Below are 869 nucleotides of genomic sequence, written 5' to 3'. Positions count from 1 at the left end.
GAACTATTTTTCCATCAACCTCTTGGTTATCCATACAATATTTATTTAGAGACTGGAACATGAGTTTCCAAGCCCCAAAGCCAGCTCACTATTTCTTTTTCCTTTCTATATGACTACCTCAAGTCTCTGTATACACTCGAAGAGTTCAGTGGCTGAGACAGCAAATCTCTTACTCCTCACATATCAGTGACTCTTACAGATTATTGCCCTACATTAAGGAGAGGCACAAGGCAGCAGAAACATGTCCTGGGTTCATATGGAGCGTTGAGGAATCACTGAAATCTTACAAAGGGGGGTAAAAATCCCCATACATTGGTGTGTTTTATTAGTTTATTATTGTTGTTTACTTCACTTTTTGCAACTTACTATAAACTCGCCTCAGGACAATCATTTGGGTACTAATACATGGCATCAGCTAAACTCCAAATTAATTCACATATATTTGGTTGCAGAACTTTCAAAGTTGCAAACCACTTTCCCTGGGGGAGAAAAGCAGTCTCTCATTCCACTCCAAGAAATTCACTGAAGTCAACAAGGTATGCTTGCTACCAGACAAAAGGGGCCTCAGGATTGATGTAATGATATAATTCAGACTTGATTACATACAATTTTGTTTCCACCATCTTTAAGCCTTAGCCAGGATTGGAAGATGCAGGCATTCTGTGACATTTGAAGTCTCTAATAAGGTAACAAATAGACTACCCAACCTGAGCAACCTGCTAAATAAAGAACAATGACATTTAGCAGTTTTTATGTCTTCACCACCTTCAGGATTCCTTTCCTCACTGTTTAAAAGTAATTTGTGATCACATACTCCATTTATATGGTGAATATTATATACTATCACTAGTTGAATACGCCTGAACACA

The sequence above is a fragment of the Lipotes vexillifer genome, unplaced genomic scaffold, assembly GCF_000442215.2.
Source record: "Lipotes vexillifer unplaced genomic scaffold, Lipotes_vexillifer_v1.1 scaffold295, whole genome shotgun sequence".
NCBI lineage: Eukaryota > Metazoa > Chordata > Mammalia > Artiodactyla > Lipotidae > Lipotes > Lipotes vexillifer.
This window is presented reverse-complemented; position numbering follows the sequence as displayed.